Source organism: Labeo rohita, chromosome 22 (assembly GCF_022985175.1).
Source record: "Labeo rohita strain BAU-BD-2019 chromosome 22, IGBB_LRoh.1.0, whole genome shotgun sequence".
In the NCBI taxonomy this organism is placed as follows: Eukaryota; Metazoa; Chordata; class Actinopteri; order Cypriniformes; family Cyprinidae; genus Labeo; species Labeo rohita.
Genome location: NC_066890.1, coordinates 26,926,604 through 26,951,840, shown reverse-complemented (window position 1 = coordinate 26,951,840; position 25,237 = coordinate 26,926,604). Strand labels below are relative to the sequence as shown.

At 38.8% G+C, this 25,237-nt stretch overlaps 1 protein-coding gene and 1 long non-coding RNA gene across 2 annotated transcripts in view; both read right to left on the bottom strand.

Moving 5' to 3' along the window:
- The window catches only part of LOC127153378 (receptor-type tyrosine-protein phosphatase C), a 222,874-nt gene extending 211,545 nt beyond the window's left edge, over positions 1-11,329 (bottom strand). Inside the window, exons 1-3 of the mRNA XM_051094442.1 lie at positions 11,232-11,329; positions 10,865-10,885; positions 10,679-10,741 (exon numbers count right to left, since the gene is read on the bottom strand). The gene's annotated coding sequence lies outside the window, so the exon portion shown is untranslated. The remainder of the gene's footprint in view (positions 1-10,678; positions 10,742-10,864; positions 10,886-11,231) is intronic.
- Positions 7,366-9,012, bottom strand: LOC127153555 (uncharacterized). The gene is made up of 3 exons (XR_007825288.1): positions 8,970-9,012; positions 7,848-7,910; positions 7,366-7,483 (listed from the first exon to the last, which is right to left on the bottom strand). It is a non-coding gene; the product is annotated as an uncharacterized LOC127153555 (long non-coding RNA).
- Positions 11,330-25,237: the final 13,908 nt, after the last annotated feature.

Sequence of the window (25,237 nt, the reverse complement as noted above, 5' to 3'; positions counted from 1 at the left end):
ATGTATGGTTTGTTAGGACAGGACAATATGTGGCTGAGATACAACTATTAGAAAATCTGCAATCTGGAAGTTCTTAGAAATGCATATTACTAATCAAAAATGAAGTTTTTATATATTTATGGTAGGAAATTTACAAAATATCTTCATGGAACATGATCTTTACTTAATATCCTAATGATTTTTGGCATAAAAAAATTAATTATTTTTCACAAATACAGTGTATTTTTGGTCATTGCTACAAATATACCCATGTATTAATATATATTAATGTAAATTATGTATAAATTACATTTATATACCACATACATACATATATGCATAATTACACACAAACACAGGTAAAAATGTTGGGATCATTTTTGTACTTACATAAGACCAAGCACAGGACCAAAATTAAGGGTCCTAGTTCAAAAAATCTCGCCATATCCAAGGCTTCAAACAGAGCTTCGAAGATACTCAGAGACACTCTTTTTTGCATTAATGCCTTCTCTTACCAGGAAGTTGCATTTTATACTATGCCACCTAGTACTGTCATGCCCTCCAAATGCAATGACCATGTGACCCATACATAACTCAGCTCAACTAAAAACAAAAAACACTTTCTACTGACTATGAACAACACCAGAACATACCATGGTCCTGCTGCAAAAGCATGAGGACTGCAGATGTGGCCACAGCCATAAACTGTAATGTCCGTAATGTAAGAGGCCTGAAACAGTGCTACAGTGATACAGGAAGGACAGTTAAGACCACATGTGAACATATGTATGATATGTTTGAGAACTTGCACTGTAGTGGTTAAAATGCTGTTGGACACACTACATAATTACTGTCTGCTACTTTTGATAGTGACCCCTGCTCTGTTCAGGGACTCATTATTCTCATTCTGTTCATGTGAAATGTCTGGGAAATTTGTTCTGTTTAAGTCTAAGTTGATCAATATTCATATGGAAGCAAAAAACATTTGGTAGCTTCTTCAGGAACAATCAACTGCCGAACGTTGATTAATGAGAACTTATCAGTATTGAGCCAACTTTGTCAAGATCTGTTTCTTGTCTTTTAAAATGGTCAGTCTGTCTGCTGCTTTTAGGGGTGTGATAAGATATGGTTTTAAAGACATGGAAAAAATTATAAATATGATTTTTGTCAGCATATGATTTAATTTTTGAGCATTGTTCAATCACCATGCATTCTGTAGAGTACAACTGAAGTCAAAAGTTTACATACTCCTTGCAGAATCTGCAAAATGTTAATTATTTTACCACAATTATACGAAATGCATGTTATTTTTTTATTCAGTACTGACCTAAATAAGATATTTCACATAAAAGACATTAACCTATAGTCCACAGGAGAAAATAATTATATTTTTAAAATAGTTATAATATTTATTAAAAAAAGACCCTGTTCAAAAGTTTACATATGCTTGATTCTTAATACTGTGTTGTTACCTGAATGAACCACAGCTGTTTTGTTTTGTTTTTTTTGTTTAGTGATTCATAAGCCCCTTGTTTGTCCTAAACAGCTAAACTGTCTGCTGTTCTTCAGAAAAATCCTTCAGGTCCCACAAATTCTTTGGTTTTTCAGCATTTTTGTGTATTTTGTGTACCTTTTCCAACAATGACTGCATAATTTTGAGATGCATCTATTCACACTGAGGACAACTGAGAGACTCATATGCAACTATTACAGAAGATTCAAACACTCGCTGATGCGTCAGAAGAAAAAAATGATGCATTAAGAGCCGCGTCCCAACTACAGTTCCAATTGATTGACAGGCATTGGAAATTCCAGTGCTAAATGAATTGTGATTCCATTTGAGTTTTGGCAGGTTAAATGCCTGATGCAGAGAGTGAAAAAGCAGATATGGTAATTAATATTGCTATTTAAGCAACTGTAGACATGAGAAATACAGTTGCAAATGTTTGGTTTCTCACCTGTTTGAGGAAGTAGCACACAGTGAAGAAACAATGATAACCAAAAAAATGGCAGCATCTAAATTAATTAGTTTTATTCAAGTCAAAAATATTATTTAACCTCACTGAACCAAACTATATAAATTAATTTTACCAACAAGCCTATTTGTTGTGAGATGAATCAGGTAGAAATAGCTCTATAAAGTAAAAATTTTAGGTGACCACTTTTTGCAGTGGCACCAAAATTAAATGTATGCGAATGACACTTTTTTTTTTTTGGGTCTGTCTCATCACTTAATGTTTAAATTAAGTGCGTGGCGACTACAAAATCAACTTCCTGTCAAAACTTGAAATCATGCGATGAAACCAAGCATTAGTGTAAATGTTCACAGGGCTAAATATATCTGTTTTGATGAAGTTTAGGTTTTTAAATGGTTGCATGCCATTAAATTTGCTTTCAAAAACTAAAACAAACATTACAACTGGCCATATTTAAGAAAATTCATGCTATGAAAGTGTAGAAAACTCGCAACACGCGAAGGCCAAGAGACTTCGGTGTATATTCAGAAGGATTCTTTGTTGAGATTGTGCTGTGTGGTGCTCCAGTCATCACAGTCTGACTTAAGTAGGCATACATTGTGATTTATTTGGTGGGAAGTCCTTATCAGTATTGGCCTTACATGCAAGGTTAAACATACCACTTTCCCACCAAGGGAGTTTGATTGCTGGCTCAGAGCCAGAGCCTAGTTTCACAACATTTTTGTGTCTTTGTGTCAACCACTTCTGGAGGTTTGTTCTCTCACTCAAAAGCACTTTTGCACAAGCAAAACTAGCAGATTAATCAGATAGCATTTTGCTATTCTAGTAAAATGAACAATTCATATGCAAAACACAAGCTATCTAAATAAATGAATGAGAAATGTTTAATTGCATAGATTACAGCTTTGGTTGTTCGCTACATAACCATTCAGTCTGGAAGACATACGTTTTAGTGTTTGCTCATCAGCAATACGCCTTTCCTGTTTGACATCAAAAGACATTCAGAAAGCGTCTTTAAGATGTTCATTATTTAGAATGTATGTAAAACTGACATCTTAAAAATGTTCATCAGATGTTTGTACACAGCAAATGCTTTCCAGATAAAGCCATTTTTAAAAGACATCTTGCAGACAGAGAATATTTATGAGAATATTTATAAATGAGAAAAACTCTTTTATCATTCTGGGCTACATTTAGCACACTTAAATTACGTTAAGCTTGATCAATATGTAGATTTGATGGGGCTGGGGCTGAATACTGTTACCTGTGTATGGACAGAAAATAACTACACCTGTACTAATTAATCCTGCTGGTTACATTTCCTGTTTTTCTTCTACCTTTTCAACCTACACCAGTACCTTTCGCGGGACTGCTTCAGGACAAAACCAGCCCTGAGAACTGAAAGAAATCTTTGTTGCATTTGCAACCATCATGGCTGTCTGGCACTGGTCCACATGATGCTGTACCGCCTGCTTACATAAACATCTCAGGGGCATAGTGCCATGTGCTACCGATGGCTGCATCCCAATAGAGAAGCAGAGCAAAGAGGAAGAGTGAATAGTTTGCCTAATTTTGTGGTTTCACAGACTTGCCCCTTCCGCTCATACTACAGCTGCAGCCTACTTAGGCCATGCCTTTTTATTTTTACATACTTAAGTGCTTGGTAGTTTAACAATAGAGACTTCATTAGTTGCCGACACATCAGTGATCTTGAGATCTTTGTGTTTTCCTCTAACAGACTGACAAGAACAACCAAGCTTGTGTGCTGTAGATCATCAGCTGTTCACGACTGGTTATATAGATTAGTTTTGACATCACTAATATTTAATGTCCCATACTTACCCTACACACTGCTGATTTTGGGGCATAATACCATAGTTGGGTCTGAAATCAGGTTTAGTAGGTACTACATTTGGGGATGGGGATGGGGAAGTATGTTCTCATTGACTATAAAACATATCTTATCAAATATAAAAGCACTTCTTGTATTGTGTAAAATACAATCCCCTCTTAAACTGGAGGCTTTCAAAAGGTCTAGGCCAGGAGATTTCTGTTGAAATTTCAGAGGCTTTTAGGTCTCATACTCGCAGTAGGCAGTGGGTCTGCTCAAAAGGTCCCTCATCATTCTAGATGAAGGTAGTGTTTCTCGCGCTTCTGATTCTGATTCTAAAACCCTTCATTCCACAGCTGAGGGGCTGCTACATGTTGGTCAGGACAGACAACTCTTTGGTAGTTTTCTTTATCAACCACCATGGCAGGTTGTGTCCACCTGTAAGCCTCTCCTCGGATAGCTCAGCTCCTGGCAGTTTTAACAAAGGATCACCAGTACTGAGGTCACCTTCTCCTAGCGGCTCCATTCTGACCAGCCCATATTTGGTTTTCAAACCTAATTTTATCTCCTGAATGGCATCCCCTCAGAAATCCCAATCTGGAGAGATAATCTCTCTCAAGTGCAGGGGACAATAATATCCCTGTCCAAAGATCTGGAAGCTTTAGGTATGGCCCCTGAGAAATACCAGCTCATAGTATCTTGTCTTTCGGAGAAGGTTTTAGAGACAATTCTCAGTGCTAGACCTTGTTCTATCAGGAAGTTGTATAACCGGAAATGGCAACTGCAAAACACAGTTTTGAGGGGTTAATCTAGAACTATCATTTACAAGTTAACAACAAAAGTTTGGGAGGAGCGTGTTCAGGTAATTAACCTTATTAATACAAGATTGAGCACAATCAGTAATTAATCCAATCGACAAGAGGTGTGTATATATATTGGCACAGGAAATTCCATTTCTATCCTATCCTATTTCTATCTTATTTTGATTCTATTCTATTCTATTCTATTCTATTCTATTCTATTCTATTCTATTCTATTCTATTCTATCCTAAATTCTATTTAACCTTCGGATGCAAAAGCAGCCCCAAAATTTGACATGCTATCAGAAGCTGTGTGTTGGATTTTGTCAAACAATTATGCAATGTCTCACCTCTAATCATCTCACCTCCCAACGCCAAGTTTCTCCAAGAACCCTCCAATCTTATATAACCCAAGCGGTGTTCAGTTTTTTTACGAACTGATTTTCGGCACTTCCTCCCTTGAGATAAACAATTCAAAAACCTCCCTCTTGATCAAAGGGATCCAAAGATCCCAACCCTCCCGCCCAACACCAGACAACCAATAATGCTAGACATTCTCACCAGATGTATTCATACCCTTTGCAAAGGCTACCGGTCCATTAATACCGCCCGCACACTCGATGCTATGTTTATCTTAGTTTTTTTTATGGATTTATTGAATGTTTGGAACTCCCTGTCACCCCACCCTCCTCCATTTCATCTACACTTTCAGCCTCCCATCACCAATCCAATCATACCAAACTGTTCTCACGTACATCCAATTCAGAAGCTTCCTGGCTAAATCCCCTTATAACATCTCCAGCCACTCCTTCCATATCGGGGCAGCAACCTCAGCAGCCCAAAAGGCCTCTCTCCCGTCGGATGCTGTGAAAGCCTCCCGGTCGAGCAAACTTCGCCTTCTTCCATCCAACTACCAGCAAGGCTTACCCATCCGATGCTGTGAGTATTAAACTCCCATCAGATGCTGCGAGAGCCTCCCGGTCGAGCAAACTTCACCTTCTTTCAACTAGCTAAAGGCAATGATGACCCATCTGATACTGTGAGTATTGAACTCCCGTTGATGCAAAGCACTCCCAGCTGGCTTCCGGCATGTTTGATGACATTACACACAGTCGTGTCAGTCAGAGGTGACTTCTCCCTCTTCCTCTTCAAGCTGATCCACACAATGCTAAATGAATGATTCTGTGATTCACTTATTAGGACTTTCCGCCACCTACTGGCAGTTTAAGTTTCATATATACTGTATGAACTTTAATAAACTTTAATCTCATAAAATGATTTATGCCTTCTGTGGGCAGTTCCCCAGACAGAGATTAAGTCTGGTCCTGGACTAAAATGACCTTTAACTCAATCCAGTATGGGATATCAGGAAGCTGGACATCACATGCTGCCATATTTTGTATTGTATTATAAACATAAACTGCATAAGCTCTAAAATGTAATTTCATGATATACATGTAATGTTATGGAAGCCCGTTTCCGCCACTGAACAAAAAATAAAGAAAGGTTATGACGACTTATCTCACAATTCTGCCTTTTTTCTCACAATTGCGAGTTATAAAGTCAGAATTGTGAGTAATAAACTCTTCTGAGAAAAAAAAGTCAGAATTGTGAGATGTAAACTTGAAAAAAAAAGAAGAAAAAAAGTCAGAGTTGTGAGATAAAAAGTCGCAATTTTTTGTACAATTTTTTGTACAATTTTTTGTACAATTTTTTTTTAACGTACGTTCATCTGTTCTGAGAGAAAAAAACTAAATAGTAGGCGCATTTCCATTACAGATTTGCGCAAAACTTTGGCGAAATTTTATAAATGTCGATAAAAAAGTAACAACATTTCTATGAACCTATAGGCTTGTTTGAGATGAGCAAATTCTGCACAGAATCGATCACCGGTGATCACTGCAAGATGCATGCCGGTTAGAAATGTGTCCGAGTTACGTCCGCCTTGCTCTTATGTCATGCTGACGTGTGCCAAAAAACTCTCGCGATGGCGAGGCGGCTGTGTCAGATTGAGCAGTCGTGCGCAGTAGCTCTCCACCGACTCCGCTGACCAAAAGCACAATGAGAAAAGCCTGGATGACGACACAGCTTAAAGCTCATTGGTTCAGACAACTGTGATATTGCCGTTCTTTTCTAAAATGTTTTATTTTTTTCATATGGTTATGTTTAAATTATGCATGAATATTCCCAAACACTATGCCAGTGTGATCTGCTGCGTTAAGTCAAACACACCTTATAGTATATTGAAAAATGATCATATGACTTTTTACATATGCCATGTGACCTGTAAATGCGAAAAGCTGTTTCCATTGCAGTTTAGCGAAATATTCCTTTCTCGGATTGCCTGAAAAACCACCTCATGCGAGCATAAAAACTTTTTTGCGATATATGGGAGTTTTCGCGAAATTGACACGTTTTCATCATGAGATCAGGTTGGATATATACTGAAGAAAATTGAAAATTGGTACACACACACACACACACACACACACAAAGAAATATACTGTTAGGTGCACTGTTACCTGCATTTTTTCTTTAGTAAAAATGATAATCGATGTTTGTTTAAATTAAAATGTTCATCTTAAAAATATACTGACTTAGGCTCATATGGGATATAAGGAAGTTGTACATCACATGGTGACTCAACATAGTGCCAGATTTTTGTATTGTTCAAAAAAGTTAATAAAATTGATTATTATTGCACAAGCTCAGAAATGTATGTGCATGATGTACACTTAAGAAAATTGACTAATTGGTACATAAATAAAATAAAATAAAATAAAATAAAATAAAATAAAATGCACTATTACCTGTAATGGTGCTGGTGATTTGTTGTTGTGTTGTGGTGAGTGTGGATGAGATTGATGTGTTTGTCCTGTTATTATCAGTATTTTTCCCTAAATTATAAAGTTTATAAAATCAAATAAATAGTTTCTCAAACATATGCTGACACAGTCCAGCATGAAGATTGAGGAAAAAAAAAACTGATAAACTGGTAAAGAATTAAAAAGAAAACCTGAACTATAATGTTCAATACATGGTTACCTGCAGTGGTGCTGGTGTTGTGTTGTTGTGTGTAGAAGTGAGATTGTTGTGTTTGTCTTATTTTTATCAGCAATTTTCCCTAAATATGAAGTTTATAAAAGCAAATAAATTATTTTTCTCAGAAATATGCTGACACAGTCCAGCATGAGATGTATGAGAAGATAAAGGAAATATATATAAATAAATAAATAAATAAATAAATAAATGCACTGTTACCTGCAGCAGTGGTGGTGTTTTGTTGTTGTGAGGTGTGTGCGGGTGAGGACGTCTGCATTTTATCTTTAGTAAAAATGATAATGGATCTTTGTTAAAATGAAATGAATTTCATCTTATAAATAAACCGACTTAGGCTCGTATGGGATATAAGGAAGTCGGCACGTCACATGGTGACTCAACATAGTGCCAGATTTTTGTATTGTTTAAAGGGGTCATCGGATGCCCATTTTCCACAAGTTGATACAATTCTTTAGGGTCTTAATGAAAAGTCTCTAATATACTCTGATTAAAAATTCTCAATGGTTTTGTAAAACAACACCCTTTTTACCTTGTCAAAATCAGCTCTGCAAAAATCATCTCATTCTAAGAGGTTGTTCCTTTAAATGCAAATGAGCTCTGCTCACCCCGCCCCTCTCTACTCTCTGTGGAATGACGTTCTTGTTTACTTTAGACGCATTTAGCCGCTAAACTTCCTAACTACCAAAGATTCATAAAAAAATGCTTATACTCACTTCTGCTGTAGGTGAAGCTGGATCATGAATGATTTGCGTGAACATAGACGGATATATGTAGATCAGGAGGTGCATTCCCTTCACAAACAAATGTAATCCACTGCATCTTCAGCGGCTCAGATGTCGGGAGTAAATGACGACCACTATGTTCATTATTACATCCAGCAACACAACACCTCAATCGCTCAATCGGAGATATTCTTGTCTAACTTATTTCCCTGCTTCGACATCAAAACAAGGAAAGTAAGAGCTCATGTCAATCAACTATCGTGGGAGCGGCCTCTGTCGATGTGACGGCACACCGACATGCATCTGAGAACGGCTCGATTTGAAAAAGGGAATATTATTTTTACAGATTAATTAAAAACCACTGCATGGATTTTTATCATTACAGGGTAGATTTGTACATATACTGCCAACACACATTATTGTTAAAACAACATGAAAAAGTGAAGTTTGCATCCAATGACCCCTTTAAAAAAAGTTAATAAAATTGATTATTATTGCACAAACTCAGAAATGTATTTGCATGACGTACACTTAAGAAAATTGACAAATGCGTACATTACTTAAATAAAATAAAATAAAATAAAATAAAATGCACTGTTACCTGTCATGGTGCTGGTGATTTGGTGAAAAATTGGTCCAAATAAATATAACGTTAAATGCACTGTTACCTGCAGCAGTGGTGGTGTTTTGTTTTTGTAAGGTGTGTGGGGGTGAGGATGTCTACATTTTATCTTTAGTAAAAATGATAATTGTTATTAGATAAAATAAAACATTTAAATACTTTTTTACAGTCCAGTCCAAGATCAGGAAGTTATACATCACATGGTGACCCAAAATAATATGTTTTTTTTTTTTTTTTTTTTTTTTTGTATTGTGCAAAAATGTCTTTAAAATTTAAACGGATTAATTTTACCATAAACTGCATAAGCTGTTTTTTTTTACCATAAACTGCATAAGGTCAGACATATGTAAAAACACAAGAAATACAATGGTAAAGGCACTGTTACCTGCGGTGCTGGTGTTTTGTTGTTGCAAAGTGGTGAGTGGATGTGAGACTGATGCATTTGTCTGGTTTGCAAACGTCCCTAAATGATAATGGTTATTGGATCAAATAAAATGTTTCTCTTATAGATACTTTTACACAGTGGCATTGGCTGAAATCACATTCAACACAGAGGGGCACTTTAACTTTGGATTGCTCAAACAAGCAAACAAATAAATAAAAGTGTTTTGTTTAGTGATGTGTGTGTAGCATGGCATGATGGGAAGACGGAGGTCAGAGTGTGAGAGTGTAATAATGCAGGAGTGTGAGTTTGATGAGGTGATGTCAGCTTTACCTTTGCTGGTATCTGCATGCGTGTCTGATGTATTAGCGGCAGTGGAGGAATCTGACTTAGTGACTGTAATGATGGATGAACACCGTGAAACAATATCTAAGCATATCAAACTCTCACTGATATAGATTTTCTGACTTATAAGTTCAGAAACAGAATAACAGAAATAGGTACACTTACCTGTATCATTCTTGGGTTCACCCGTGGAAAGTGTTGGATAAAACTAATTAACTTTGTCAGAACTGCAACTGAACTTTTAATCATATAATTATTTCTGAAAATGAGTGAACGGCAAGGGCAGTGACTGTAACATCGGGCGTATTTTGCGGTATTAAACGCGTATTTATACCGATTTCATCAGGCTCCGAAAAGAACACAAAGAATGGTCTTCTCAGCTGCCATAGTTGCAACTCTTGCGTCATCAGAACAGGGTGTTCAACGCACCACCGTTTCCATTTGAAAAACATTTTGCAACGTTCTGTTGGGGCTGAACGCAAGGCAGGTAAACAAATATTCTCGTAGTTTTATAATATAATGACTGAACCATTGATGTCACATGGACTATTTTAACATTGTCCCTACTACCTTTTTGGGTTTTGAACATGTCAGTTTTGTGTTGCTGTCTATGCAGGGTCAGGAAGCTCTCAGATTTCATCAGAAATATATTAATTTGTGTTTGTGAAGATGAACAAACGTCTTACAGGTTTGGAATTCATAACAGAACTTTCATTTTTGGATGAACTATCTCTTTAAATGTGAAGCCTGGTGGAGCCTAAATGTGCTTGCTATAGTCTCTAACTAACTGAATATTAAAAAAAGACAAACAAAATGACTAAATAAGTAAATAAACCACTTGCTCAGTGACGTGTGCTCGTAGCACAGCATGATGGGAAGCTGGAGGTCAGAGTGTGAGAAATTGTGTGTGAGAGTATAATAATGCAGGAGTGTGAGTTTGATGAGGTGACGTCAGATTTACCTGTGGAGTTATCTGCAGACGTGTTTGATGAAGTGATGGATGGGAAGAGATTTGCTTGAGGGACTGTAATGATGGATTGACAGCATGAAACACAACATGTAAGCATATCATGTTTTTACTGATGCATATTTTCTGACCCATATGTTTAAATCAGGAACTTCATAACAGAAATAGAGCGACACTTACCTGTTGTTTGATCTGCTGCAGCTGTGGAAAGTGTGAGATAAAACCATATTAATTAGCTTTAATAGAAATACATTTTGCAAATCAACTTTTAATCACTTAAGTATTTCTGAGACTCAGCAGAGTGAACAGAGTGCCAAAGGAAAGTGTTTTTGCTGCTTTTTAAACGATGTTGCTATCCTAACTTTTTTGTTTGTTTTTTTAAGAAAACTACTATAACAGAGAAATACAGTGTAGTTATACAGTATAAAAGAATGATGTTTAAGAATTTTTAGAAATGGGAATGTTGAAAATATGAAGAAAACTGCTATTAAAATGTTTTTTTTATTAAAAACTTACTCATTTACAAGTAACCTGGGCACTTCATTACCTGGTTGAGGTGGAGTCTGTGTGGTTTGTTGTTGTGAGCTGAGTGTAGGTGTGGTTTGTTTTGTTTTAACGTCTGTTCCCAGAAAAACACATGTAGATGTCACTCATATAAAAGAACTGAACTTAAACTTTTGAACATATTACACAACTTTACAAGTACTGTAAAGTTATTTCAATAAATACATTAAAGTAGTGGCAGAAGTAATGATGCAACAATCAGTGACGTGATTCTTGTTTGTTTGTTTGTTTGTTTTTTGTCCACAGACCTATTTTAATTTAAGTTAGTAAAAAAAAAAATGCAATTTGTTATAGATAATATCTAAAAATGACTTTTCTATGACACAAATGTTTCCAGAAACAAATTTATATATTTGATTATTGTAAGATTATTTGCATCTATTCAACTACAAGTAACCTGAGAGCTTTAAAATGTGTTGTTGCTGGATGCGTGTGGGAATGTGGTGTGCCATGACATCTGTTCCCAGGACAGGACACTCATTTAAAAGAATCAAATCTTTACAGACTTTACAGACAGGTTAACATGAAATGTCATTCACCTTTTCCATTACCTGCAACCGTAGCCTAAAATAATGGTTTGGCTAATATTGTTTTGCTGCCCATATGTGTGACTTATATCAATGAACGATTACAAAGCCATATCTTTTTCCTTTGGAATAACAAGAACAGACAAATTATGTAACGTTATCCACCTTTTTCCTGAACGAAGCTTTACATGTCTGGTCTCTGGTGTTCCTAGTCAAATTACGTTGCGTATTTCCCTATGAAACCTATGACAATGGTTATAAAAATCACATGGCGCCATAACTGAATCACTTTACGGCGTCGCAGTGACCGTCTTTTTGCGGTCACTCACCTGTCAGAGTTGATTATTAAAACACTTATTTACAAAACACAATTTACAAACTCTCTCGTTAGGAGACTTCTGTGCAGAACATAGTTAAACACACTTGAATAGAACAAATTTTTACAAAAAAAAAAAAAAAAAAAAAAAAAATAACTAAATAAAAATAAAAAAAAAAATGTGTAAATAAGTAAGCAAAGGCACTTCAGTCCATAAGGCAAGTCAAAGTTGTTCACATAAATATACTGTCCTCAATCGTCTTATATTCTTAAAATAACGTTACATGGAAGCTTAACAAGTTACAATAACAAATATTTTGAGACATCTTCACATAGAGAGTAAATGTTGTCACTGGAGTCTTTCAGAAGTTTCAGAGAAGCAAAGTATTCCCTCAGTTCAATTTTAAACACCATTAGTGAAGGATTTTTATTTTGCCATTTACATTTATGAATATGGTATTTACCCATAATTGTTATGATATTGTACATTCTAAAAAGTTCTTTCGGAAGGTTTTCATTACCAAAAAGAATTTGCTCTAACTTTAATTGTGTAATTCTCTCCATTTTTATTTCCAACCAACTCATGACATCTTGCCAGAATATTTTTATCACTGAACAAGAGAAAAACAAATGTTCAATAGTTTCATCTTTCTGGGAACAGAACACGCATGGCTCCACTTCAAAACCAAATCTCTTTTTAAGCATATCTGCTGCTGGATAATATCCATTTATAATTTTGAATTGCATTTCTTTGATTTTAGGAGGTATAGGCCATTTCATAAATTTGATGTATTTATTTGTTATTTTGTCATCATAATGCCTTATTTTTGTATTTTGGTCAAAATCATGAAATAGTTTACATTTAAATATTTTGCTAATATAATTATTATTACATTTTTTGCTATTTATGGGAATTTGGTTTAGTTGTAGTTTAGGCAAATTTATTTGACTTTGGGAATAATGTAAATAGTTTTGTATCAAATTTAATAAGGCTGTTGGTATTGCTTTACATACCTTATTATAATCCCTTCTTAAACATTGTATATTAAATTTTGTTTTGAAATCCGTAAACCTAAGAAAATGACCTTGTTCATCTAATATATCTGTGATGAAAATAATTCCCTTTTCAAACCAATTCCTGAAAAAAAGTGTTTTTCTACTTATTGTTATCACTCTGTTGTTCCACAAGGTGGAGCCATGTGGTGAAAAATTATGGGCAAATACCATCTTCCAGTAATGAAGAACTTGTTTATGATATTCAGACAGTTTTACTGGCAATTTGGATACCTCGAAATCACACTTTAAAAGAAACTCTAAGCCTCCCACTTTATCAAAAATATTTTTAGGAATATGATACCATATAGAATCAGGTTTATCTAAAAACGCTTTTACCCAGTTAACTCTAAAAACTCCAACCATAGATTCAAAATCAATTGTTTTTAGACCCCCTTTATTAAAGTCCTTTACAAGCTGTGATTTTTTAATGTAGTGTGTTTTATTACGCCATATGAATTGGTAAATTATAGTATTTGCTTTTCTTATGTTTTGTGAACTAATATAGAGAGAATAGCTTGGGTAAATTAATTTAGAAATCCCTTCTGATTTTGACAATAGGTTACGTCCTAAAATAGTTAAGTCTCTTGTTAACCAAAGATTTAGGTTTCTTTTTACTTCTTCAATTTTTTCTGTAATATTTTTAGATTCTCTTGTTGCCAAGTTTTTAGATAGATGAATTCCCAAGTATTTAACATCATTCTTAACTGTAATCGTCTCCAAGTCTGTCTCAATACAATTATACAAGGGTAGTATTTCACATTTTTTTAGATTAAGGCAAAGGCCTGATGCCCTTGAAAAAACAGAAATCACATTTAAAGCCTTCTGAAGAATTGATTTGTCCTTTAAAAATATCACTGTATCATCAGCAAATTGGCTCATTTTCAGTTCGGTGTCACAAACTTTTATCCCTTCAAGGTCTTTATTATTTACTACAAAATAGGCCAAAAGCTGCGTACAGAGAAGGAATAATTTTGGTGAAATTGGGCACCCTTGTCTTATTCCACAAGAGACATTGATTCTTGGAGTGATGCCTGATTGAAGTGAAATATAACTATATATTTGGTCATAAAACATTCTGATTACCTTACAAAAGTTGTTGCCAAACCCCAAAAGTTGAAGTGATTTCAGTAAAAAGTCATGTTCGATAGAATCAAATGCCTTGAAAAAATCAATAAACAATATCAGGCTTTCTGTGTTAATAAGGCTCTGGTAATCTAACATGTCCATAATTAGTCTCACATTGTTATGAATATGTCTACCTTTAATAAAAGCTGACTGAAATTCGTCTATTAAATTGTTCAATACATTTTTTACTCTGTTAGCATATACTAAAGCTAGTAATTTATAATCATTGCAAAGTAGAGTTATAGGTCTCCAATTATCTAATAATAATAAGTCTTTATTGGGTTTGGGCAACAAGGTTATCAGACCAGTTTTCATTGTAGGGGATAACTGACCATTTTTTATGCAATCAAGATACGCATTAAATAATAAATTTTTAATATCTTTCCAAAAAGTCTTAAAAAAATTCTATAGATAAACCATCAATGCCCGGTGATTTACCATTTTTCATTTGTTTTAAAGCTGTTTCAATTTCTGTTAAGGTTACATCTCTTTCTAGTAAAAATTTGTCTTCATCTGTTAGTTTTGTTACATTTTCTTTTACACTATTCATGAAGGCATCACATTCGTCACTCTGAAATTTTTTCTTATATAATTTGCTATAGAATTGACATACTTCCTCTGTTATTTTATTTGTGTCTTGAATAATGTTTCCATTTTGGTTTAATTTTGTTATACATTTTTTAGTCTGCCTCCGTTTTTCAAGGCTATAAAAATATGAGTTTTTTTCCCCCTGCTCAATCCATTTGGCTTTTGATCTTACAAAGGCACCTTTTGCCTTCTCCATGTAAATAACGTCTAAGCGGTTCTGAAGCATGTGTAACTCTTGTGTCTCTTCTACAGTTATGTTATGTTTTCCACATAATAAACTTATCTTTTCAACTATTTCTTTTTGTTTACGTTTACGATTGTCAGCTATTTTCTTTCCAGTTTCAATAGCTTGTTGCTTTACTTGAAATTTAAACCACTCCCATTTGCTTATATCTGACAAATCCATGTCATTAATTTCAAGACATATTATTCTAATCTGTCTACAGAATTCTTCGTTCAGCAGCAAGGTGTTATTAAATTTCCAAATATTGTTTGATTTTTGTTTTTGTTTGAATATTGAAAGTGACAAACCAATAAGACAATGGTCCGTGAGAGGAGATGATTGAATCTCACATTTGGGTGTAAGATTAGAAATATTTGGAGACACAAGCCAATAATCTAACCTAGAACAAAGGTTAGCATCTGCTGGGCTGATCCATGTAAATTGCATTGTGTTAGGGTGTGTCACTCTCCAATAATCTACCAAGTTATTGGCTAGACAGAAATTGTTTAACATGTCATTATATTCTGGTTGTAACCCCTTGGGAGGTTTTCTGTCAAGCCAGGAATTAGGTGCTATGTTAAAATCACCTCCTATTATTATGCTATCTGTACCATAAGTTGCACTCCATTCCCTAATAGCTTGAGTTAACTTTAACATCATGTTTTTATTGAGAGACCTGTTGTTGTACCCATATACATTAATCAAAATCATTTTAAAATCAAATACTTCTACCACAACCATTAGCCAGTGACCTGCTTCATCACTTTTATAATCAATAATTTTCCCCACAAACCTAAAAAATAAAATCATCACTCCTGCAGAATGAGAAGTTCCATGTGAATACAAAATATTGTCTCCCCATTGTTGCTTCCAGAATTTTTCATCGTCCTTATTAGAATGTGTCTCTTGTAACAAAACAAAATTGGCTTTGACTTCCTTACAAAATAAAAAAATGGCCTTACGCTTAATGTTATTCTTTAAACCTCGAACATTTAAAGAACTAAAGACAATAGACATGCTAATGAAACTGAGTACACGCTCTAAGATATTCTTAGAAAATAGGATTTAAGGCAGGAATGAACAATCTGTCATAGACTTCAACTTTGACATTAACAGTAACAGTCCCCATAATCAAACTTTCTGAATCAAGGTGATGACACTAAACTTAACCTGTGAAAGGTGCCTCCACTCTTTTTCCATCTATAATAGCATACCCTTCCTTCAAGTAAGCTTTCTTCCCGTTCCGTCTGGCCTCTTGTACCGTCGGATACAGCTTTGCCCGGGCTTCACGGTCTTCTTTTGACCAGTCCTGTCTGAATTGGACATGCAGCTCCTTGCAGACTCTGGCCTCCCTCGACCTCCTCCAGATCTCGTCCCTCGTCGTTCTCATACCAAACTGCACGATGATCGGTCGTGGTCTCATGTTGAAGGCGGGATCATCTTTCTTTCCCAGACGATGGACAGTATCAACCTTGTCTCGTAGTTGTTCCACTGAAATTGGAATCACTCTTGTGAGAATACCGATCACCATCTCCCTTGTATCCTCGTTTTTTTCCTTCTCCGGTAACCCGATCAATTTTAGATTCCATCGTCTTCCATATCGCTCGATTTCCCGGCATCTTTCCTTTAGCTCCTTGTTCTCTTTTGTCAGCCTATCCACCTGCGCTTTGAGTTGAATTATTTCATTTTTATTTTCTATCACCTCTTTTTCGTTATTCTGGATGCGCTGTTCAAAGTTATCAAACTTTCCTTCGAACGCATCCAGTCTTTCCTCAAATCTTTGTGACAAAGCGTAAATAGCATTGTATATGCTTTCCATGTTTACTTTTTTTGATTCATCTCTCCTCTTCATTTTTTTTTGGATTTGGACTCTGAAACGGATTGTGGTCGCTCAGAGGTTTTGCCATCTGCATCTCTTCTTCAATAAGTTCGTCAAAACATGCCTCACGTATCCCGTCCATGCTGTAGTCGTGGTCATTGAGGCTAGCTTGGTCCTGAGTATTAGCCATTTTTTTTCAATTGTATTATTTTGTCTTTTCAAAAAAGTGTCACACAATAGTCTTTCACGAGTGTTGTTTACCTTACAATGCCTTGAGGGGTGACTGTTATTCAAAATTAACTGTTTTGGATGTCAAAATCACTTTTTCTGTCGGACCCTGTGACTTTTACGACTGCTCACTCCGCCATCTTGCTCCTCCTCTTTAACATGTATTTCTATGGAGACCGAAATACAAGAGCACCCAAACGGAAGACAGAATTCATAATGGCAGCGCTCGGTTACTCTGGGGCAAGTTCAAGCTCAAACCGGTGCGCAACATTTTGCTACGGTTTCCGGGTTGAACGACATGTTTCCTGGAAACGGTGTGAAACGAGGTTTGAGATACGTTTTCTCTTGTTGGGTGGGTGTGTCAGAAATGTCAGCCCAATCAGCTGTAACATGTATATAAACCAGACAGTATTAAAGAGATACTGATTAATGTAACATAAAAATATTGTACATATTTATATATTTTGCTATTATATTGTGGAGTGACACTTTTGTAATGAAATTGGGTGACCGACAGCCGGATTTACCTATCAGTGACTAGTATCTTCCATATAAGGGCTGATTGGTTGTTGCCCGTGATGCGTCACGTCCGACTTTCCCCTTTGTGCCCGTGTTTACGGTGGTTACAGGTAAGCGCGCTGTGCTGGAACAGGCGGTTATTTTAAAACTGGTTGGTCTTTTAAAGCGTTTTTTTTTTTTCGTAAATTATAGCGTAATTTTGGCCTGGTGTCAGTGTGTTGTCGGCGCTGCTTGGTGGATCTAATGACTGTTTGCCTCTCAGGTATGTGTATGTGTATCTGTATAAGCTTGTTGTATTGTGCTACTGTCGATGTGCTGTTAACATTGTTACGTGCTGAATAGGTACGATTTCCTGTACCCCAGGGTGCTATGGATGGGCGTGATTTATAGACCTGTGCCTGTACATTTTCTGTTTTGCATGATACCTTGACGGTAAGTGTTTTAAGTGTAATTATAATTCATGAAGAAAAAGTATGATGATTCATAACGTCTCTTTTTGTGTTCATTATAGGATTCTCCCTCTCGTTCTTTCTTGTTTTATATTGTATTTACTGTCTCCCGCTTTGCGCTGCTAACGTTCTGCTCATAATCCTATGGTTTTGCTGTTTACACTGTCGTGCAGACGCCGCCATCATCATTGTTGAAAGGGGACTGTTCGTCTGGTTCCTATTGTGTTTAGTACCCTGTTTCCTGTTTGTGCATCAACATGGAGAATATGACGATCTCATTTTATTGAGAGAAAATAACTGCTTTGTCTTGTCCCTCCTTTCCTTTCGACTAATTATTCTTTTTCGTTATCTTTTGTCTTTAATTTTGTGGGAGTAAAGTTTGTTTTGCCTTTTCTTTTTGGTTATTGTACTAATATATATATATATATATATATAGTTGTGTTTGCTGTTTTATTTGTATGTTATTTCTCCTTTATTAATGCAACTTGATTTGTATGCTGTTTACATCTGACCTCAAGTTGCTTTGTAATTTTGTTTGAATTTATTTGATTTTTCTAATGTTTTCTTTCAGTTTTATGTGGTGCTGATACCCACCCTTGTTTGGAGTTGCTTTATCAGTTAACTGATGTTTATGTTGTATTTTGCTTTAAGTTAATTGTGTTTATTTGTTTGTTATAGTTGATTCATTTATTTTTGGTTTATTGCAGGAGCTGGGGTCCCACGGGTGAACGGATCTTCCTCCTTGTGGTGGTGGTGGTGGTTCTTTATTGTGTGCTGTGTACCACTTTGAGTGTGTGGTAGTGTGATCTGAGTGCACCTTGGTGTGTGTGTGGGTGTGTGAAAGTGTGACTCCATGTTGTTTCCTGCCATTGGGAGCCTCAGCCCTGCTGGTATTTATTTTATTTTGTTTGCATATTTAAAGTTGATTTTGTGTCATCACCTGCGTTCATTCTTTTTGTAATTTAATTTTCTTCCATTTAAAGTGGGATCTCCTGTTGTTCCTCTGATATTTTAGTGTCTGTTTTAAAACATTCTTGTATTAATAAACATTTGTATTTGTATATTATACCCACGTCTCTTGCCTACTTATATGAGGGAACCGAACCTGTGTGCTTAATTACTCCATTTTTGGGTTTTGAGTATTGTTCCCTAGATCTAATTTCTAGGGTGGCATAGTCGGATTTTCTTACTGGTAAAAGGTTGGTTTTCATAATTGTACCGCTCTGTCACATTCTGGTGTAGTCGGCAGGGCTCCCTCTTATTTAGTACAGAGACGTGGGTTTTGGTTTGAGTATTTGTTCTGTTCTTTTCTTTTTGTTAGGAACCAGACAGAGGCAGTCCCTTTCGGTGGTCTGGCACAAGTTAAATTCAGTTTACATGTTAGTGGTAAGTGCTGGTGCATTTGCAATTATGGAGGATGAAATACGTGAGTTAAGAGATTTGGTAGCTCAATTAAAATCGGATAATGAACGACTGAGACAAGAGCAAGTGTCTGTTGCACAGCCAGGCCCATCTAATATTTCTATTCCTGCAGTTGCAGATCCCCCACTCGTTGGTGCTGATGCATCGGCAGTGGAACGGTTTGTTTTTGTTCCTCGAGATCGTAAGTGCCCAAAGTTTAGTGGTCGGTCGGGCGTTGGCATCGACGAGTGGGTGGAGGAGGCTCAGGCTTGTATGCGGCTTCGCCATCTGTCTACAGTTGATCAGGCATTTTTCTTGGTTGATCATCTGGAGGGAGAGGCGAGAGGCGATTCGTTATCGGTCAGTGAACGAGAGGGAGGACCCGAAACAAATTATTCGAGTGTTGCGTGAATTATATGGTTGCACAAAGTCTTACGTAGCGTTTCAAGAGTCGTTTTTTTCCAGAAGACAACAGGAAGGGGAAACTTTGGTAGAGTTTTCTTTGGCCTTGATGAGTCTTCTGGAAAAAGTTACAAATCAGTCACCTCATGGGATCCCTAATGGCGAAATTTTGCTGAGGGATCAGTTTGTCGAATATGTTAATGATTGTGCCCTTCGACGTGAACTGAAGCAGTTAGTGCGTCGTCAACCCACTGTCACGTTATTTGATGTTCGCAGCGAAGCCCTTCGTTGGGAAAGAGAGGGTATGCCTGGGGGGGGTGCGTGGTCGAAGTCAGTCCATTCCATCTGCTTATGGCATTCAATATGGGGTACAGGGACGACAGCACCTTAATAGTAGTAGTGATGGTTCAGCAATGTCAGAAATGAGTGAACTTCAGGACATGCTGCGGAAGCAGCAGCAACAATTAAATCAGTTAACTCAAAGTATGGCTCAGCTTCAAAACCCTCAGTCACATCCACGACCATCTAGGGCTAATTTAATTTGCAGAAGGTGTCAGAAACCTGGCCATTTTGCTAGAGATTGCGACGGGGAGCGAATGCCTGTCCGCCCTCCGCCGGCTCGGGTGAATTCGGCTTTAATGAGGGGTGAGCAGTCATCGTCCATGCAGCCGTCGGAAAACTAGTTCCCACCGAGTTGCAGGGCTGCAACTTGGTTGGGGAAAGGATAGGCTCAAATGTCACTGGTACTGATTTTGTCACGTTTTATGTCGTCTTGTCCACAGCTTGTTGTATCTATGGGTGGGGTTCAGGTACCTTGCCTGGTGGAGTTGTTTCATGACTAATTTTGGGTTGTGGGGTCAGGAGCAGCTTAGATCGTGTAATTGACTTCAGCTTCGAGCTGCAAACGGCCTTGCGATTCCTTATATTGGTTATTTGGAATTGGACGTGGAGCTTTGTGGGCGAGTAGTTTTAGGCTGTGGCGTGTTGGTGGTCAGAGATCCTCCTGGCGGTGTGTGTGCACAAGTTCCTGGGGTGTTGGGCATGAACATCCTTAGCCGCTGCTACCGGGAGCTCCTTGGTCAACATGGTACAGCTCTTTTTGATTTACCGGTGGTATCACAAGCCCCTAGTTTTGTTTTTCAGGCTTTACAACATTGCCACCAGGTTGATGCTCAGCCAGCTGCGGATTGTAAGGGGCGAGTCAGAGTGCGTGGACGTCGGGCGTGTCGCATCACGGGTGGCACTATGAAATTCGTTGCTGCAACCTGTTCTGTGCAATATTCAAGTGGTACTGTACTGTTTGAACCACCCACTTCTGGTCTACCGGCAGGTTTGTTGGCCTCTCCTGCTCTTTTAAGGGTGGACAGTGGTACTGTCTATGTGCCAATAGTTAATGTTGGTACCATGGACGTAGTGTTGTATGCTAGCACTGTTATTGGCACCGTGAACCAGGTCGATGTGGTTAGTTTCCCCCCAGAAGTTGCAGAAGTTAAGACTGTCACAGCTAAGGTGAGTGCACAGGTTGTGCAGGTTTCTCCTACTGTGCAGGAACAGATAGCCACGTTAGATCTTTCTGTGTTGTCAGAAGAAGAACAGGGTAAGGTTAGAGCATTGTTGGAGAAGTATGTACCCGTGTTCTCCACACACAATGGGGATTTGGGATGCACAAACCTGATATCCCACGATATTCCCTTGTTGGATGACATCCCGGTTAGGCAGCGGTTCAGGCGCATTTCTCCATCTGAGTATGAGGTGGTAAAGGCACATATCAATCAGTTACTGGAAACTCAGGTAATAAGAGAGAGCTGCAGTCCTTATGCTTCACCCATTGTGTTGGTTAAAAAGAAGGACGGTAGTCTGCGAATGTGTGTAGACTACCGTCGCTTAAATTCGAAAACTAGGAAGGATGCGTTCCCTCTACCACGTATTGAGGAGACTTTGGACTCGCTGGCTGGGGCCCGTTGGTTTTCTACCATGGACCTGGCCAGCGGGTACAACCAAGTACCTGTAGCTGAGGGGGACAAATCTAAGACTGCTTTTTGCACCCCATTTGGCCTTTTTGAGTGGAACAGAATGCCGTTCGGGTTATGCAATGCCCCAAGCACCTTCCAACGTTTGATGGAGCGGTTGTTTGGGGACCAGCAGTGTCAGTCCCTCCTCCTATATCTTGATGATATTATTGTCTTTTCCTCCTCTGTAGACCAACATCTTGCTCGGTTGGAGGTTGTCTTGAGCCGCTTGCAGAGGGAAGGCTTGAAGGCCAAACTATTTAAGTGTGCCTTTTTAAAAAGGAAGTACGTTATTTGGGGCATGTCATCTCTTCTGAGGGGGTTTCTACTGACCCAGGTAAGGTGGAGGCAGTTGCACAATGGCCTCGTCCAACTAATGTTTCGGAGTTGCGCTCATTTTTGGGGTTTGCTAGCTACTACCGGCGCTTTGTGGAGGGGTTCACCAAGTTGGCTGCCCCTCTTCACAGGTTTGTGGCTCAGCTGGCAAACCCAAAACATCTAAAGCGCAGTGCTCAGGAGTTTGCTGAAGCCTGGTCTGCGGAATGTCAGTGTAGCTTTGAGGGGTTGAAAGGTAAATTGACCACAGCCCCAGTGCTCGCCTACGCTGACTTCTCACTACCGTTTATTTTAGAGGTAGATGCCAGTCATGGGGTACTAGGGGCAGTCCTTTCACAGGAGCAGCAAGGTAAGGTGCGCCCTATAGCGTATGGCAGTTGTAGTCTTAGGCCCACTGAGCGCAATACATCTAACTACAGTTCTATGAAACTGGAGTTTTTAGCGCTCAAGTGGGCCATGACTGAAAAATTTAGGGAGTACCTGCTGGGCCATAGATGTGTGGTATTTACTGATAACAACCCCCTTAGCTACCTGACTTCTGCAAAGTTGGGTGCCATGGAGCAGCGTTGGGCTGCCCAAGTGGCAGCATTTGACTTTGAGATCAAATATAGGTCAGGGAAAAGCAATCGCAATGCTGATGCTTTGTCACGACAAAACTTTTCAGGTACAGTAGAGGTGCATGAGTTGTGCCCAGGGGTGGCTGTTCCAGTGGTGTTGCACAAGTTGAACTGGTGGCCCAGGTAAATCAGGTTACCTCATTTCCTTGTTCCTCTGTCAGTGATATGGGTGCTCAGCAGGTAGTAGACCCGGTCATAGGAGAGTTGTTGGTGTTTTGGAGGCGCAAGTTGCCCCCAACTCCTGAAGAGCGCAAGAAACTCTCAAAGCTTGCAGTTATTCTGCTTCGGCAGTGGGACCGCCTGGTGGAGACTGATGGGGTGCTCTATCGGCGTGTGTTTCGCCCAGACGGTGGCGAGGAGGTTTTCCAGGTGTTATTGCCAGCAGTCATGAAACACGAAGTCTTGACCCAGCTTCACCAACAGCATGGGCACCAGGGGGTGGAGCGTACATCCCAGCTTGTGCGTCAGCGATGCTACTGGCCTGGGATGTCTGCAGATATTGCCCGCTGGTGCCAGGAGTGCGAGCGGTGCCAGTGTGCCAAAGGTGTCCCTACTGCCCCTGGTAGCTTTATGGGACATTTTTTGGCTGCCCGTCCTAATGAAATTTTGGCTTTGGATTTCACTGTGTTAGAGCCCTCAAGGTCTGGGCTGGAGAACGTGTTAGTCATGACTGATATTTTTACAAAATACACCTTGGCCGTACCCACTAGAGACCAACGGGCAGAGACCGTGGCTCAGGTTCTGGTGGTAGAGTGGTTCTGCAAATTCGGAGTGCCAGGTCGTATCCACTTTGACCAAGGCCGTAATTTTGAATCCACTCTCATCCAGCAACTTTGCAGTTTGTATGGAGTCGAGAAGTCACGGACCATTCCATATCACCCGACTGGAAACGGTCAATGTGAACGCTTCAATAGGACGTTGCATGATTTGTTGCGCACTTTGCCACTTTCTAAAAAGGGTGATTGGCCGCTTTGTCTCCCCCAGGCACTCTTTGCTTATAACACGACCCCTCATCAGGTAACTGGGGAATCTCCACACTTTTTAATGTTTGGGCAGGAGCCTCGACTCCCTGTTGATTTTTTTTTTTTTTATTTTTTTTTTTTTTGTTGGGCAGAGTTCAAGAGCCATTGGCTGGCAGTGTTCATAGGTGGATTCTGGAGCAGCAGGGTCGGTTGCAAGTTGCTTTCGAGGGTGCCCGTGAATGGTTGGGTGCCGCAGCTGATAGGCGGAAGGCCCAGCATGACCTGCAGGTAAAGGAAGCACCACTGAAGGAGGGTCAGCTGGTATACCTCCGCGATTATAGCGTGAGGGGTAGATGTAAAATCCAGGACCTGTGGAGCTCAGTGGTGTACCTGGTCCTGAGGGCGCCGAAGGAGGGTGGGTCGGTATACACCATTGCTCCCACCACAGACTTGGGTAAAGTAAAGCATGTGCACCGATCTTTGATCGGCTAGGATCCAACTTGTGAGTTGCCTGACCCGTTGGTGATTGAACCTCTGCAACTTCTGGAAGAGGAGCATGACGAGGAGGAGGATTTGTTTGTCTTGGTGCCAGAGACACCACAAGATAGAAATAGGTTGAGGCCACAGGATGTTGTTGTTGTTGTTGTTGTTGTTGTTGTTGTTGTTTCTTCTGTTCCTCAGACATCTGGTGGTGCGCTATCTGTAGAAGCCTGTAGAGTAACAGGTGGTTCTGAGGTTGAGGGGGGTTTGCAGCCGGTTGCGTTGCCTCCCAATTCATTGGAGGTTGCTGAGAATGTAGTGAGAAGAACTGGGAGGAGAACTGCAGGTCACCATTCTAATATGCATCACCTCCCTCGAGCAGTAGTTGCTGGTTCAGTGTCTAGCATAGTTTGTAGTACAGTTAGTACCCTGTTTCAGCCTGAGAGTTTTGGGTGGGCTGCCATTTAGATCACCGTCGGGGCGACGTTGCAGAAACTGGGGGTGGAATGTAATGAAATTGGGTGACCGACAGCCGGATTTACCTATCAGTGACTAGTATCTTCCATATAAGGGCTGATTGGTTGTTGCCCGTGATGCGTCACGTCCGACTTTCCCCTTTGTGCCCGTGTTTACGGTGGTTACAGGTAAGCGCGCTCTGCTGGAACAGGCGGTTATTTTAAAACTGGTTGGTCTTTTAAAGCGTTTTTTTTCGGAAATTATAGCGTAATTTTGGCCTGGTGTCAGTGTGTTGTCGGCGCTGCTTGGTGGATCTAATGACTGTTTGCCTCTCAGGTATGTGTATGTGTATCTGTATAAGCTTGTTGTATTGTGCTACTGTCGATGTGCTGTTAACATTGTTACGTGCTGAATAGGTACGATTTCCTGTACCCCAGGGTGCTATGGGTGGGCGTGATTTATAGACCTGTGCCTGT